General features: G+C 39.5%; 1 protein-coding gene across 1 annotated transcript in view; it reads left to right on the forward strand.

Annotated features, from left to right (window-relative positions):
- Window positions 1-726: 726 nt before the first annotated feature.
- The window catches only part of CCNI (cyclin I), a 1,428,732-nt gene continuing 1,412,162 nt past the window's right edge, over window positions 727-17,296 (forward strand). The window contains exon 1 of the mRNA XM_044061168.1: window positions 727-826. The gene's annotated coding sequence lies outside the window, so the exon portion shown is untranslated. The remainder of the gene's footprint in view (window positions 827-17,296) is intronic.

The raw sequence follows: 17,296 nt of genomic DNA on the forward strand, positions 1-17,296 counted from the left end.
ATAACTAAAGTATATTTCTCTCGTCTAAGGTCACTAGTTTGATCGTAACTTATGCTGCATTGCATTTGCAAGGACAGAACATAGGTCAAATCAGAAGAAAAGAAAAATGTCTATTCGTTTACAAAATACATCAACATTTACTGCTTTCTGTGTGGTGACCAAATTTAATTGTACGCTTATCTATGTTGCTTATCTTGCTTTCAGATTTCAGTTACACGAAACCTATACCGAAGTACTGTACACACTTCCTCTTATTGAGGGGTTACCCTTTTAGATCATTCTTAAGCGTCAGACATGCCACTTTTACTTCTTAACCCCCAACCCCGTACCCGAAATATTTCAGTTAAGATCATTTGTTGCTCATTATTATTTCACACTATTCTATTTACAAACCCTTTCCACTGGGACTAGTGCCCTCAGCATATCCCCGTAAACAAAATTATAACTAAATGCATTCAAGCATGCATATACTACAACTGCTGCCTGCTGGTATTACGACTTAGTTGTTTTCCTTATTCCACAACTGAAATGTTTCCAGAATAACAAATAATTACACCTTTAGCGCTCTTACGTAACAGCCAGGTTTTGCAGGAAAAACAAATAAACAAACACAATGAGCACCGCCCAATAGGCTGTTGGTAGGCGGAGCATTCCTAAACTAGGATGGAGTTTCTTCTTCCCAGGCTTTTACTTGTTAACTGAAAACCACAAGTGGGTGGAGTTTTGCTTTTTGGTTAGAGGTTGGGTTTTACGTCATTTCCCTTTCTACCAGTAAGCAGGAAGGTAAAACTGGAGGAAGATAGCAAAACTGGCGTTAATTTGACAAGTAAGTATTTGATAACAGACAAAAATATTGGTTATGTAGTGTCTGTCATGACAGCGGCATTCATAGTCGATGTTCATAAGAAGAAAGGACAGTGGAAAGCTGTAAGACGTAGTTTGGGGTATTCTGTCAGTGAATAGCGAAGGTGGTAGTGGGTATGTGGGAGTTGTAAAAGATGTCTGAGTGCAAGTAGTCTATCAGAGAGAGGGTTGCCACCTTTTCAAATGGCCAAAGTGGGACATTTTTGGTGCGAACTTCAGATTTTACAGGCCGACACATACCCATGGGCAGTACAAAGGATATAACTTAACTTTTTTTTGCCTAAATAAAAGCTTATTCTTGTAGCATTTTAGTTGCTTATAAAGCTTATTCATGTAGCATTTTAGTTGCTTAGTCTGTTTCTTATAACATTTGGGTATTTTAGATAAAGAATAACTGTTTTATGCAACTGTTACATAAAATATAGCAAATAATTTTGTCCTAAAATCTAAGGACATTTGCCATTTTTACATTTTTTTGTCAGGACCCAACTGCCCAAAGAGGGACTGTCCCTCGCAAAGTGGGAAAAGTGGTAACCCTAATCAGAGATTGCACGTATGTGCAAGTGTAGTGGTTTCCAGGTGTCGAATGAACTATGTATGTTTTGTTGTGCGCATAAGGGAACCTAAATGTGTAGTTAAGATCCTTTGCATGTGGAGTTTTTCTTGGCATAGAGTATAAAATCAGATTAGTTTAGTTTTACGTTTACATACATAGTATTAACTCTGAAAAATGGTTCCTGGTGAAACGATTCTGAGAGCTTAATGTTCCCCCCTCACCTTGTTGCTTTATTTTGTTAGCGATTTATAGATTGTTGCTAAGTTTATGGCCAGGAGACCACCTGGAAGCTCAGTCATATCGGTCAATACACCTCTTATTATATTATTATAATTTATTATTGTTATATTATTATAATTTAGTATTTTGGTCCATTTCTCATACATTTTGTGGGGTACTTACGTATTGTCGCAACCACCAGGTTGTAAACGACCCGTTCTGCAGTTGTGCATGGTCGGGATGTTTGGTGATCGTCCCGTAATATTAGAGACAGACTTTGTTTATTTGCAATATTAGAGACAGACTTTATGTAATATATGGCATGAAACAGAAGCATTGTTACTGGATCTGATTGTTAAATAACTCTGGCAGCACATTTGACAAAAAAAGATCGCCTCCTGTTAATGAGGGCAACTTCAAGAGGAGAGGGACAACTTATGAGTTGAAATCATATCGCATTGCATTACTTTATCTAAAACGTGTTAGGCACAATCCTGCATTGGAGTGACTGTGAAACTTTTGGTTTGTGTACGGAATCTTTTTGGGTTTATTTGTCCTTCACACTGGAACAAATTCACAACTTCCCTATTTCAAAGCGCTACCAGCAGACAATTTAGGTGCGAGGGGCATTTAAAACATACTTCCCATGTTCGTTACGATGAGTGTTCCTCATTTTGATTATTAAAAAGTCAGTGTTCCTCAAGTTCCAGGTTGAAAATGTCTGTTACATGTTCACTGTGTTTATGGATATCCATGGTAAATAATACTGAAACGTTGGAAGGGGGAAAACATTGACATCCAGCTCCATACCTGTATAGCAGTTTTACTTAAACTCATGCTGTCTACCTATCCGATCATGCACAACTGAAAGAATGAGTTGTTTAGAACCTGGTGGTTGCGATAATACAAAGTACAATTTGTGGTTTTGTGGAAAATTATTGAGGGTTGAAGTCAGAAAAGAATGATAATCATTTCATTTAGACTTCATACCCTTCAGAAAATTCATACTAATGCAAAACCTGTTGTTCTACTTTTTTTAAGTTTGTAAGAGCAATATTTAAAAAGTGTACCTATTTTTGGTCCTTTGTCCAGACTGCTTCCTATAACAAGTTGAGAGGTATGGTAATATCGCTCGTTTAAATGGATGTTCCATATATTTCCATGACCATTAAAAAAGTGCACGAAAAACTAGGAGTATTATATAGAAATTGGCAACTACTTACCAAAGCAGCTAAAATTTCGGTAGCAAATTCTCATCTTATCTCTATCTTACTCAATGCCTCTCCAAGAAACTCCAGCTCTATTCAGTCGCATACCGTCTGCTCAGAGGTGACATGTGCCTGACATACAAGGCCATGTCCAACCTGGAATTAATGGACATGCTCCACCACAAAAAATCCAAATCCACCAAAACCACTAGAGCAAGCGACTTAAACCTTAGCACGGATATAAATAGGACGTGCTGGAGGGATAGATTTATCACTCAGAGACTCCCTATGCTGTGGAATAAAATCCCGGTCCATGTGAGGCAGAGCACCTCGCTGACTCTGTTCAAGAGAAATCTAGACATGTGGATGGGAGATCGTAGGTTTACCCCGGGAATCATCTCTGTGTCACTGCTGGACAGAGGCACAACAAACTAAGGGGCACAGTATTTTTTCATATAAGGGGTGGCGTAAGCCACAAAAATTTGGGCTAGGCTTATAAATGCCTTAGGGCAGATAGCCTAGTATAAACTTATGAACCTATGAATATTTACTAACCTTAGACAATGTGATCTAAATAAGCTCGAAACCTGCTATAACAAAATTGCCAAATTCGCCATAGGAGCTTCCTACTGTACTCACCACTGTCTCTTACTAGCAGAACTGGGCTGGCTAGAGCTCCCCCACCTCCTTCAATGGTACCAACTCACACTCGCCCGCAAACTAATAAACCAACCACTAAAAGTCCCATCCCTCCAGAATCTACTCCAACCCTACATAACCACGAGACCACTAAGATCCAGCCACAAAAACCTCCCACAGGTCACAAGAGCCATTAACTCTGCTGGAGAAGCATTATTCTCCTGCACTGTAGCCAAATTCTGGAACTCCCTCCCATCCTCAATTACCTCTGTAACTTCTTGCACCCACTTTAAATCCTTACTAAAATCACACTTCAAAACTTGCCAGATATGCTCTTGTAACCCCCCCCCTCTAATATCATTCACTCCCCCCACCCACTACCTCTCTCAGCCCCCCTATCAACAACCTACTCTTAGCAAGCTTGGCTACTCATGTTCCCAGCTACCTACCGCATAATACTAACTTCTTGTAGCAACAACTGCTAATGGCTGTTATGTAACTCAAAAACAGTTTGTATCAGTTGTTCACTGATGAATCTCAACTACATTTTAACCATGTTTAGTATATGTCACCATATTTTAAAATTGTACTATGCTCTACAGCTGTTTTACATGTGTTTTCTTCTTGTCTTGCGTTCTTAACTGGACTAATGTCTATATTTAAATGCTATGTTTTTTTAACTGTATAATGCAAATAATAATGTGGAGCTTTTCTCCCCGGGCCTCAACGGACCTGTGTCCGGTCGGACTCTCCCAGTCAACAAATGTAAATAAATAAATAAATGTTCCCTACATATGGGTGAAAATGTGCTATCACATATCCAGGTATTCTGACTTGTTTTAAAGGAAGTACTCTACTTGATATGAATTCAGCCAATTCCAAAAATTGGGAATACACTGGATTCATAGCTGTCTACTTCCCATCTTCAAAATGTGGAACAATAACACTCTAAAGACTAACACTCTAAATAGCATTCTAAAGACATGCTTCTGGAGCATTGGTCCCCGGGCCTCCGCTGAAAACAGGATCTGTGGAACCTAGTCGGACATTCCCGGTCAACAAATGTTAAATAAAATAAATAAATAATAACCTCCTCTTTGTCATCCATATCTCACAAACTGCAAAAAAGGTCTATAAAAATGGGAACCCTTTACAGGCATTAACAATTTCTCTCACACCAGGCCCGACTCACTCTAGCCCAAACTCATGGCGCACCAATTCTCACTCGTCAGAAAATATGATCTTGCCAGGCTGGGAACCCTGCTATAATAAAATTGTCAGGTTTGCTTATAACTCCGCTTTCCGAACCCATCACTGTGAATCTCTAAGGGGGCTAAAATGGTTAGAACTTCCTCAGCTACTCAGTTTTCATCAGTTAGTCATTGCCTATAATATAGTCAGATATCATGAGAAAACCCCAGCACTAAGTGGGTTACTCTTCCCCTACAGAACAAATTGTCCTGTCCGCTCTAGTGATAAATCACTCCTTTGCATCTCTAAGGCCAGTAACAATGCAGGGAATGCTCTATTTTCCCGTACCATAGCTCGATCCTGGAACAACACCCCCCCCCCTCAAACTTCTGCCCCCACTAACACGCTTTTCAGAAACACACTCAAAGCACATCTTATGAATAAATGGCTGTCCATGTATTATAGTATATGGAGGCTGTGAATTTTATGTAGACAGTCCTTCCCACCATATCTACCGTAAACATTTTACAGTTAAGTATCATACTGTTGACTAATACACATTTTTTACTATGTGAATTTATTTTATGTATCCCATCTTATACATTGCTATTGTAAGTGTGATTGTATGTGACTTTTATCCCTGTATTTTATCTTGCTTGTTTCTAAAAATATTTGTTGTTAGGTTAAGATTGTATGTGACTTCTTATCTCTGTACTTTACTTCACTGATTGTTGATATATTTGCTTTGTTCTATCTTGTTTGATTGTAATCTCACTGTGGAGCTTTTCTCCTCGGGCCTCCACTGTAAATGGACCTGTGTCTAGTTGGACCATCCCGGTTGACAAATGTAAAATAAATTCTTAATTAAACTTTTGTCTAGTGGTGCCGCGGATGATTAATCCTTTCTCTGGTAGGATGCGTGCTTTGAATCCTGTTTAACCTAAGAACGTATATGTCTCATACCTCTCATTCTCCTGGCATGAAAAATCTGGACAAAGCCTATGATAATGGGGGGGGGGGGGGTAGTGGCAAAGGAATAAAAATAGGGACACATTTTAAATCTAGCTCTTATAAACTTAGAAAGTTGTTAGGATAACATGATTTGTATTGGCATGCATTTTCTAAAGGATGTAATTCTGATACTCAAATGTATGTTGATATTTAGCAACTTAAGTCTTTAATGATTTCCAGGAAAACCATAAAATGTTAAGAGGGACAGATCCAAAATATGAGGCAAACATCTGTATGTTCTGTGAAAGTCTGGACAGTTGAGAGCTATGATTTTGATAGTAATTGTCACTAGAGTAATGTTAAATATTGATTTTTGGAAAGAGATGAATCTGAATTCCACCGGGATAGGTTAATTTCCAACATCTAATAGAGTAACTGGCAAGGCTTAGAATGGCTTGCAAGGATAATTAGCTTAGTACAGACATAGAAATGACATTAACTGGGAAGCTGAAAGGATGGCTACTATTTTATACTTATAAAGTATTCTTTTCACGAAGTACAGTAATTCAGTATTTACTGTGGATATTGGTTAAAAAAAATCTTTACACTGAATAGGTTACTCACTCTTTCAGTGTGAAACTGTGAGGAAAATGGATTTTTAAGAGATAAAATGAAGAATGTTTTCATAACTGGGTACACTTGAGAGGTATGGCTAGGTTAGGTATTTGTTACGCCATTTGACGGTGTTGATTGTGGCAGTACAAGTTTTGGTCTGTAGATCCAGTGGAAATAGCCAACTTGCTAGTGGCCAGGTTCATTGTTAAATTCTCTCCTTTCTCCCTGCCGTATATACCCCAAAACATTGCTACCACCTATTCTCTACCTAGTATCTCTAAAGAGCAGATCTTAACTGCTGTCTCTCAGGCCAAAAACACAGCCTCTATGGGACCTGATAACATCCCGGACTGCATTCTCAATGGTTTAAAACAGGAGTTAGCAACACCATTGGGTACTCTCTTCATCCACAACCTCAGCACTAGTTTTGTCCCTGCTGAATGGAAAACCGCTTCCTTCATCCCCTTTCATAAGGGGGGATGAATCCACCGACCTTGGGAAATATATACCCTTTAGCCAAACCAGCCTTATATGCAAGGCCATGGAGAGGATCATCATTGACCTTATCAACAAGGATATAGGAGACCGTCAAACACTTGACCAGACACAGTTTGGTTTTCTTAAAGGGAAATCCTGCCTGTTGAACCTGGCGGAGTTCTTCAACACTGTCCCCAAAGTCCTGGATGAAGGCAAATCTGTGCATACAGCCTATCTAGACTTGGCCAAGGCCTTCGACACAATCTCCCACTCGGGCATCATTGAAAAAGTCACCCAGCTGGGGGTCAACCCATGAACTGTCAGGTGGGTTGCAAACTGGCTCACTGACAGAACACATACAGTCAAAATGAGGGACTCCACCTCCACCAGCAGACCCGTAACGGATCATTGCTGGAGCCCCTATTGTTTGGAATCTACTTCTCAGAAGTACAGGCAAAAACAAAAGGTCTGTAGCTAACAAAGTTTGCTGATGGCTGCATTCTACAAGAAAGACTTGTGCAAACCAATGATTGGTACCAAAGTCGTGATCTTAAACTCGATGCAAAAAAATGCATTATCGTACTCTTTGGCATAGACAATGTTCCTGTAGATTACAGTATTAATAACAGCACCCTGAGCTGTAAGTCAGTGGTGAGAGATTTGGGCACACAGATTGACGCCAATTTTACTTTTGATCACTATGTCTCCATGTATGGGGGAATGACTGGATTAAGGCCCTTAGCTTGATCTAATAACACATTTTAAAAGAAAGCAAGTAAATGAAAAAGAATGTTGAATATTATAAAGCTTTTTTTCTAGCAAATACATGTATATTTAGTAGCAATTCTGTATCTGATCCTCCGATCTCCATGGGGACAATCTGATAAAGAGCAACTGGCTAGGAAATAATGCTCTCTGAAAGCATTCAGGTGTTTCCCCAGCTGGGAGAGTTAAGATAAGACAAAACCAGACAGCACTTAGTAAAAGCAGAGGCTGCGCCATGCGTCTTAGCATGGATAACCTTTCTTACCTTTCTTTTAGGTTAACTCGAGTTTGTGAGTGTGGCTCTCAGTTTGGGACATTAGTTACTTTTAGGAGGTTAAAACTCAGTATTTGAAGATGTACATAGTTTTGTGTTAGTTTTCAATTAATAGGTTTTTTTTTTTGAGGAGTTTCAGTTAAACAATTTTGTATAATGTAATGTAGGCTCAAATGGATATGACAAGAAACAAATGTATAAAAGTTCAAAGTGCTAGTGTATGCATGTAACACCAAAGCTGAAACTAGACATTTAACAAAAAAAACTGTTATACATAAAAGGTCAGAAGAATAACGTTCTAATACAATGATGATTTATGTAATGTCTTTAAATGTCAGTGGTCTCCCAGATAAATACAAAAGGGTAAGAGTAGTGAACTATAATAAAAATAGCTGTGCTACAAGATACACACTTGGAAAGAACTGAGCATGTGAATTTGATAAAGGAAAGGTTTTCAGGATAGTATTCAGTGGAATACCTGGGACAAAGGAAAAGAGGCTTACTTATATTAATTGTATGAGGAGCTTCAGTAGTGATAGAAGAGGATAAAAAAAGATGGTAATGGTAATTTGTAGTACTAAGAGGCTACTGGTAAGGGAGGAGGATTACTCTGGCATGTATATCAGTGCCTCCTGGACCCCACTCAGACTCTTCTGAGGTTTATTTGGGCAACTTATATCCCTATTTTTTTTTTGCTATGATTATTGTAACCTTCATTGTATGGTTTACCATTGTGTAAACTTCTCAGTACTCTGCCCTGCCATTTTTTGGGAACTGCGTGTAGGTTTTGGAAGTGGCCTTACACGTGCAGACTGGGCTCAGGTCATACTCACTACAGGGCCTCCCTACACTCGGCACTCTTCTCTACTCTACATTATGGATTAATGTGCTTGCTTTATGTTTTCCCTTTGCCTTTAGATGGAATACCTTGTGCTTTAATTAATGGTATACCTTGCGTTTTTAACCAAACTGCTGCAATTTTCCTATTGTGGATATGCACATGATTTAACTGGTAGAACCTTTAAACTGCGTATCTATGCAATGTGCTTTGCCTAAACGCTTATTTTCTTGCCTGACTTACACTGTTTTTAATGTGTTATATGATGGAGCAGTGGATTTGATTACTGTATTTGTGTATTTGGTTATTGCATTATATTGACAACACTGCATTTTTATTTACTTTTAACACTATTGTATTCTCTCCCACTTTTTCTCCTGTACCAGCTAATTCTCCTGCCTTACCCAGTGTCTGTTTGCCTGGGTTGAAATCTTCTACTACTTTACGAGGGTACTTTCTGCCTACTACCCTTGGAAAACTCTGGACCCTTGCACTCTTCTACAAACCCACTACCTCAAGATTTTAAGAGAGTATGTCTACTTTAATTGATTGTAGCTTATGACCATTTTTACCCGGTGCAGTTTCTGTTTGCTCCCAAAGCTTGCCAGCAGCAGCCCCCCACCCCCTTACTCTGTTTTAATCTTCCTCTCCCTTACCCTAGTGTTTTACTTAGCCTGTACTCTCCCTCCCAGTAGTGTACGTTTTTCTGCCCCAGAACCTTTGTGACTCTTCTCTGTACCTCTCCTCTTTGCCCACTAGGTGTCACTCTGTCCACATCTAGACTTACAGTACTGGTTTATTCCCCTACCTTATTCTTCCTATTTTCACCTTTCTCACTCCTATCCCTTTCCATCTTTGTAGTGCTCTGTGACCCACTCCTCCTTACGCTACCTATCTCAAACCTTCTATCTGCTAGCTTTTTCTGTTACTTTTTCCTTCCTCTCTGGACTCTGTGTATCCCGCTCCCTACCCCCAATTCCCACCCCCAGGGGTCCTAACCTTATACTTCCCTAGTCACACCCCCTTACAACCTATCCTGATCTTTCCCGCTAAAAACTAAACCCCTCCCCTCTACACACACTCTTTCCCCCTCCCTCCTTCCTCTACTGCTTAACCAACCTCCTCTCCTATTACTAGCTTCTCTCCTATTCCTCGATTAACATTCTTCCCATAAACTTCCACTCTCTTCACCCATACCTCTATTTTTTATTCTCCTTTCACACCCCTACAGATCCTCCTACTAATTCATGCCTTCTTTCCTTTTGCCTTATACCTATAACTCCACCTCTCCTACCCTTTCTTCTACTATTACTTTATAACTTCCCTTACCTCACCACTTCTACATATGACTCCATACTTACCCACCATGTTGATATTCTTAGCATTATTCTCTACCTCCCTTTATTCTTCTTACCTTCTTCGAACACCCACTTAAAAACCAGCCAGACTATATAAATAAACATACATCTATCATCCACACTTCTCTTACCTCATTCTTAAATTCTACCTCCACCCCAAGCTGTCACCTTCCTAAATTCCATAGGCACTCTCACCTCACCTATGCCTTACCCTCTGATAAAAAAATGAAACAACTAACCCTTCTTAAAAGCAACTTCATATCCAGACCTAATACTCCTACCTTACAAGACGGTGACATTCACCCCAACCCTGGCCCTACATATCCCTCCCCTCAAGTATCTAGGCCTAACTTCAATAACACCCTACTCATAGGACATCTAAATATACGAAGTGTAAATAACAAAGTACCCTACTTACATGCCCTCTTAGACATTCACCACTTTGATATTCTGTGCCTCTCAGAGACTTGGCTAAAGCCAGCCACCAAAGACACTGAGGTTATACCCCAAGGCTATAATTTATATAGGCTTGATCGTTCTAAATGTAAAGGTGGTGGAGTGGCAATTCTGTTTAAGAACCATCTTAGCATCTCCACCCTCCCAGCCTGTCCAACCCAGGATGTTAGAGCTGAAGCCATCATCACTAAACTTCAATTAAATGCACAAAAAGCCCTTTGCATCATCTGTATGTATATACCACCAGGCAACAATATACCTATCTTAGTTGGATTTCCACTAACTACCCCCAAGAAACTATAATTCTGGGTGACTTTAATATAGACTGGAATACTATTAATAGTGAAAATCCCTCCTGTCATATAAACCTACATGGTTTTACTCAATCCATTACCACTACAACAAGGCTTAATAAACCAAGTAAGAAACAGAGTATCTTAGACTGGATACTCATAAACAAAGTCAGTGTCTCATACAAAGTAGGAACTGTGCCTGATGACCTCAGTGACCACTGCCTAACCTATATCTCTAGAGAAAAGACTGACTATCAAAACCTCCCTAACATTAGAATAATACGCTCTACCAAACACTTTAAAACTGACTTATTTCAAAATGATCTCAAAACATGCAACTGGAACCTCTTGAAAACACTTCCTCTTAATGAAGCAGTATCATTCTTTAACTCGACCTTCCTTTCCATTTTGGACAAACATGCCCCTGAACGCTCTATTAGAATGAAGTCTATTATAGCCCCATGGCTCTCAAAGGAAACAAAGAAATGAATTCATACTAAAAATAAAGTCTGGGCCAAATGGAGATACCATAGAATCAGCTCTGATTTTCTTCATTTTTGCCAACTTAGAAATCTTACAAAAAAAGCTATAATCTCTGACAAAAAAAACTACTACTGTGAACTTCAAGAAACCCATTTAAATAAACCCAAACAATTCTGGTCTTCAATCAACAAACTCCTTTCACCTGGAACAGCTAAAACTCCCTCTCCTCTAAACGCAGACCCAGATACCCCTAACCATACTGCAAACTCTTTTAACTCCTTTTTTATAGAAACCATTCAATCTCTTGCTAGACAGCTGAACGCCAATAACTTTTACCCTCCAAATAATCTTGTTGATTCCCCCCACAACTTCACTCTTCATCCTATCTCTACCTCTTTCATCTACAAGCTTATTCTCAAACTGAAACCCTGCACCCCCCCTGCTGACAAACTCCCTTCTCTCTTTCTTCAAAAGGCTGCTAAACAGATTGCATACCCTATATCTATACTCAAATAGGACTGTCCAAGAGGGGAACCATACCAGATATATGGAAAGTCTCTCACATTATCCCAGTACACAAAGGTGGTAACTCTATTGACTACACTAACTTTAGACCTATTGCTCTTCTCTCACCTCTAGCTAAGATAATGGAGAAATGTATTCATCAGCAACTTGTACAGTATCTCTCTTTATACAACATTATAGCCAATTGCCAACATGGCTTTAGACCTCACCATAGCACCTCCACTGCCCTCCTTTCCTTTGTTGATACCATCAACAACTATCGTAACTCCAATCTTTTCTCCTCCGCTCTATTCATTGACCTCTCTAAAGCTTTTGACATGGTGAACCACTCTTCCCTTATTAACATCCTTGAATCCCTCTCATTTGATAACCTGGCTATAAAATGGTTTACTTCTTATCTAAGCAACAGACATCAAGCCGTTCTTTGGGACAATCATATCTCTTCATTATTGCCTGTTTCTATTGGAGTCCCACAGGGCTCCATTCTTGGGCCACTTCTCTTCTCCCTTTACATAAACGATCTTAACACTGTAATTCCTCAAGCTACCTGCATTCAATATGCTGACGACTCCACTATTATTTGTCCAGCATCTACCTCTTCAGAGCTACTCTCCCTAACTCAAACTACCTTCAACACTGTAGAAACTTGGTTTACTAGATGGTACCTCCTCCTCAATGCTAAAAAAACTAAACTTCTCCTTTTCACTCCTACCACTCGAGCCTCCCCATTAAACTTCAACATCTTGTCTAATGACACCACTGTCATCTCTCCTGACACGACAACTAAACTGCTAGGAATAACCATTGATGATAATCTCACTTTTGATCAACACATCAATAACATCATCAAAACAGTTAACAAAAAAATAGGATCGTTATACCGTATTAAACCATTTCTTACACCTTCTACCAGAGCTACTATCGCCCACTCCCATCTGATATCTACTCTCTTTTACGCCTCACCTATTTTCACTAACCTTAAGAAGGCTAACCTAAATAAACTAGCAACTTGTTAGAATAGCATTGCCCGCTTTGCCACCAGTAACCCTTTCAGAACACATCACTGTCATAACCTAAAACTCCTAGGCTGGCTAGAGCTACAAAACTGTCTTATGATCTCACAACTTACCATTGCCCACAAGATACTTTACCAACCTGATAACACCCCTATACTTTCTCAACTTTTAATCCCTTATAACAATCTTACCTCCCTTCGATCTTCTTCTAAACTCATGACCAAATCTGTAAAAATCCCATAACTTAGCTAGTGACTCTCTGTTCACTAATACTGTAGGTAGGACATGGAATCAGCTACCCACTGATATCACTCTAATCCCCTCCTTACCACTCTTCAAACAAAAAATCAAACTGTACTTCCAAAATCACTGGCTTTGTTCCTGTAGGACTCCTGACTAACCTTCTTCATTCCCCCCTACTCTACTATAACTATATACTGTGCTTATTACCTATACATATACTTTCTTTTTTCTTGCCCTGTTGCTCTCCTCTTATGCTCTGACTCACTCCTCCTTTTCTCTCCCCTGCCCTCTTTTCCATCTTCCTACTTCTTCTCCTTCTTGACTATTGTTTCTCACTCTTCTCCTGTGTTGTATTTCTACATTAATCCCTTCTAATCTCCTGCTTTACTTCTTTCTCTCCGACGGATTATCGAAAACAAATTGCTAATCTTTAGCTTTTTAATTGTGATGCTTCTACTGAACTAGTATATTTTTTGTGTGTGCCTTAGGTATTTGTTCTTATTACTAAATGTATATTCTTATTGTACTTTAAATTTTTTATTAATATGTCTCTTTGTATTGATTTATGTGTGGAGCTTTTCTCCCCGGGCCTCTACTGAAAATGGACATATATCCAGCTAGACTAGCCCGGTTAACAAATGTAAAATAAAAATAAAATAAATAAATATATGTATTGCACCTAAAACTGCTATAATGGAGCTTAAGAACATTCTGGGAGAAATAATCTGCTTTCAGCAATGAATATTATAGATGGGGACTGGAATTTGAGTTGCAGCAGTGAAGATGTTTTTGGGGGGCCAGAAGGGTAAGTATAAAAATGAGAGTAGACTTTTGAAGAAATTAATGAAAATATTTGGCATGGAAAATGTGAATTCAGTACTACGAGTTTGGAGTGAATTTACATATTATTCCCCAAGATACAAAAACTGGGCTAGGCTAGACATAATGTCTGTTTCCGAGGAACATGTGCATTTATTTGAAGGTCTTGATATGCACCCAATACCCATTTCAGATCATTTGCCAAAAATAAGTAAAGTAAAAACACAGGGTAATGAAATAAAAATGAGACACTGGTGCTTTCTCACCTATCTGTTGAAAAGAGAAGCTATTAAGGAATGGGTAGTGGAAATTATTCGGGAGTTATTGGAGAAGATGGACTTTTTTTTTTTTTTTTTTTAAATATACCTAGGGAGTGGGATAAAATCAAAGTGGAGTTTTAAAAGTAGGGTGGAAATGAAAGAGAGGAATACGGTTCAGAAGTAGTAAGAATTGTTTAGATGGACTGGCAAATATTAAAGTTTTGTAGAATACGGGGAATCTTGCAGAACAAGAATAGGAGCATCTGCAGAATGCTAAACAGAAAATAAGGGATTACCTCAATAGTATGCATGGGATTACCTCAATAATATGCATGAGTTTAGAAAGATTGCTGTCGAGCAACTTTTTTTTTTTTTTTTTTTTTTTTTTTTTTTTTTTTTTAAATAATACCCGTAGAGCACAAAAACTTTTAGCACAGTGACTTTGGCATCAGAAAGTAGAAAGGGCTGTTGCCAAGCTTAGGGAGCATATAACAAGGAAAATAACAAGAAATCCTGTAAAGGTATTAGAAATATTTCTGAAATTCTGTAAAAGTCTGTCTAAAGTGGACAAATATGGAAATCAATTAAAGGTACCAGTGGAAATGTTTATGGAAGAATTAAATATGGCAAGGTTAGAGGTAGATGAGGCTCAATTACTAACAGGATAGGAGGAGATGAAATAAAGATGGTAATGTATAACCAATCTACAGGAAAGTCTCCGGGAATAGATGGAATTCCTGTGAAAGTTTGGAAGTTAGGAGGGAAAAAATGATAAAGATCTGGAAGGTTTTGTTTAACAATATTTTAAGAAGAAGGGAAATGCCAACATCCTGGAAGAAAAGCGGTCATACCTGTAAATAGGGTAAAGACCTGTCTGATCCACCTTCATACAGACCCTTTTCAGTACTAAACCATGATTATAAAGCTGTGATGGTGAACCTATGATGTGTGTGTCAAAGGTGACACGCCCCAATGTTTTGGGTGACAGACCAGCATTCACCAACACCCAAGTTACCAAAGAAATGAACAAAAATACAAGAAATATATGAGTGACGCCTGGCACTGGCTCAGCAATCAAGGAGCCTCCGTCCTCGCCAGTAACACCAGTGAGGGGCATCCATATTGGGAAAGGTTAATAAATACACACACAGTAAAGTACATTTTCCCTTAAGAGCACACAGAGATCAGTCAGTCTGGGGCTGGTTTCTCCCTTTCTCTCCAGGTCCCCAATAAGACTCCCCACTGGCACAGATCTCAGCCTAGTGGGCAAGCTAAAACCTCCAGCACCCTTTCTGTCCAAGCAGTGCTTCGTGTCCCTGCCCAAGTAGCTGACGTCAACACACGCACTTTGAGATAAGAGTTATATACAACCACACAGACACTCCTGGAGAAGGCTGGCACAGGTTCTCCAGCTGTGCCCCTTTTCTGCCCAGTCTAAAAGGTAGTACCAATTGCCACCACCAACTAATATCAGGTACTCAAAGGCCCTTCAGAAAGGGTATCCAATTATTACTGTGCAATATAATTATCCAAATGGTAAGTGTGACTGAACAGTCAAGGCTTTTTAGAGTGACTTGGTACAGTATCATTATATACATGCAATTAACTCTACATAAAACAGCCACAGTTGAAAGGTTTAAAAATATTTAATAATAAATAAAAACACAAGACAATACTTCTCATTACACAGTGCTAGTCAAGTGTTCAGAGATCACATAAAAATGCTTAAAATAATACCATAGAAAGGTTCTGACATAACAGAAAAACTAGTCTAATCTTCCTATTTTCTAGGTATGTCTAAGAGAAAACAGTTCTAAATAACTTGCGTATAGAGCAAAGCAGTGCTTGTGAGGTTGGATGTTCTCAAAACAAAATGCACAGAGCTCTCTGATTCTCTCTCTAAATTGATAACACAGAGCTGCTTCACATGACATCATTCCTCACACTTCTCTGGTGTTCCCAGGCTAACAGAAACTGCGTTTACATTCTTTACACCTGGTCAGAAACCAGAGCAATAAAGGACATTTATATATGCAAATTCTAGCCACTAACTCTGGTCTTAAAACAATAGGCAGGATGCCTCCCTCTATACATATTGGCTCCGAATTTTGACATCTAAGACAATCATGAAATGCTTAACTTAGCTTTCTTACAGCAGAGTGCATTGTTGTTACATCTTTGCAGTTCAATATCCAATGCAGTCTTCACATTTAAGAGAACAAGCCTGTGGCTTACATATTTACAAATGACAGAATTATGTATAAAATTCTATCTGGCTAGGCTGGCAGCAGTCACCTATCTTCACTCATCTCAGGGGGGTGGATAACTCAAGCTAGTGTTTTAAGTGACCCTTGAGAAACATTGCTTGAGAGGGATAGGTCTATCTGAGTATACCTTACCCCATTCCCTGTCTTGAGAGCCCATCTGCATTGACACTGCTAATCCCACTGCGGTGCCGCACTGACATGTATGCTTGCAAGCAACCCTAGGCTCCATCTTAGCAACTTGGCATTTTGCTGGCTGGCTCTGTTCTTCCTTGTCAGGTCTGAGAGGAGAGCAGCTATGGTGCTATAACTGGGGATGAACTTTCTGTAGTAACCTGCTGTCCCTAAGAATGCCCTCACCTGCTTTTTGGTAACAAGTGCAGACCATGCCTGAATGGCTTCTACTTTGGCAGGTTCTGGCCTGATCTTACCACTACCCACTCTATGCCCCAGGTAGGAGACCTCTGCCATATCTACCTGACATTTGCTCAGCTTAATGGTCATCCCTGCCCTCTGTAGTCTGCCCAGCACCTCCTTGACATGTTGAAGATGCTCTTGCCAGGAATGGCTGTAGATGGCGATGTCATCTAGGTACGCAAGGGCAACCTCTGCTGCTAGGATATGGTCTACCTGCCTCTGTAAAGTCGCTGGGGCATTTTTCATCCCAAAGGGCATCTTTGTGATCTCATGCAAGCCAAAAGGAGTCACAAAGGCTGACTTCTGTCTAGCACTGGGAGTCAAGGGCACCTGTCAGTAACCCTTGGTAAGATCAGTAGTTGTAAGATACTTAACCCTACCCAGCTGCTCTAGGGCCTCATTTGTCCTAGGCATGGGGTAAGTATCTGACTCTGTGTGACTGTGTTTAATTTCCTGTAGTCCACACACAACCTGGTGCTGTCATCCTTCTTTGGCACCAGCACTACTGGGGTGGCCCAGGGACTGTTGGACTCTTGAATTACCCCTAGTTCCAACATTTCCCGTA

The sequence above is a fragment of the Protopterus annectens genome, chromosome 2.part0 (assembly GCF_019279795.1).
Source record: "Protopterus annectens isolate FY-2018-M chromosome 2.part0, PAN1.0, whole genome shotgun sequence".
NCBI lineage: Eukaryota > Metazoa > Chordata > Ceratodontiformes > Protopteridae > Protopterus > Protopterus annectens.